The sequence below is a fragment of the Piliocolobus tephrosceles genome, unplaced genomic scaffold (genome assembly GCF_002776525.5).
Source record: "Piliocolobus tephrosceles isolate RC106 unplaced genomic scaffold, ASM277652v3 unscaffolded_22980, whole genome shotgun sequence".
Taxonomy (NCBI): domain Eukaryota; kingdom Metazoa; phylum Chordata; class Mammalia; order Primates; family Cercopithecidae; genus Piliocolobus; species Piliocolobus tephrosceles.
In genome coordinates this window covers 3,780-4,490 of record NW_022305399.1, presented here as the reverse complement: position 1 = coordinate 4,490, position 711 = coordinate 3,780, and the positions used below count along the sequence as shown (strand labels likewise).

Sequence of the window (711 nt, the reverse complement as noted above, 5' to 3'; positions counted from 1 at the left end):
CCTCTCGGCCCCGCCCCTGCACAAACTCGGGACCTCCCCTCTCGGCCCCGCCCCTGCACAAACTCGGGACCTCCCCTCTCGGCCCCGCCCCTGCACAAACTCGGGGTCTCTGCATGGCGGCTTTATGTGGTGCTCAGCTGAAGACAAAGCCTCTACACTGGATGAACAGGTTGTGGTTTCCCAGCACTGGCCAAATGAAGAGACCTGAGCAGGTTTCACAGGATGCTCGGACTTCAGGCCCCAACCTCAGGTCAGGCGTGACTCCATGGAGACACTGAGGGACAGCAGGCGACAGAGTAACCATCACTAGCCGTGAGGTGCTCGGAGCTCACTCTGCATAGGGCCTGCCTCCCTCGCATGGAGAAGTGAGGCAGCCCCACACACGAGCCCAACACGAGAGGGGAGGAGCAAAGGCGGCTCATTTATTAGAATATGCAAAAGAGAGGACTTTCCTCCACAAACGCAGAGATACAGAGTGCTGCTTCTCAGTTCCTATCAAGAGCAAGTCAACAGTTGAAAACTGTATTCCTGAGAAGAAGCAAAAAAGTTACCAGTTTGCAAACAAGGATAACAGGTGATTTCAACAAAAGATAAAAAACTTTTTTTTCCAAAAATCAAAGTTTCAAGTATTATTCCAGCTGACATGGCAAACCTAGCACAGGCGGAAGCCAAGGTGCCCCTCAGGCTCTGTAGGGTCTTGGAGGAAGGGCC

At 53.4% G+C, this 711-nt stretch overlaps 1 protein-coding gene across 1 annotated transcript in view; it reads right to left on the bottom strand.

Annotated features, from left to right (window-relative positions):
- Positions 1-401: 401 nt before the first annotated feature.
- The window catches only part of LOC113221293 (E3 ubiquitin-protein ligase CHFR-like), a gene marked incomplete at its 5' end in the record, with an annotated part of 3,855 nt that continues 3,545 nt past the window's right edge, over positions 402-711 (bottom strand). Inside the window, one exon of the mRNA XM_026450625.1 lies at positions 402-711. This exon is cut by the window's right edge and continues 822 nt beyond it.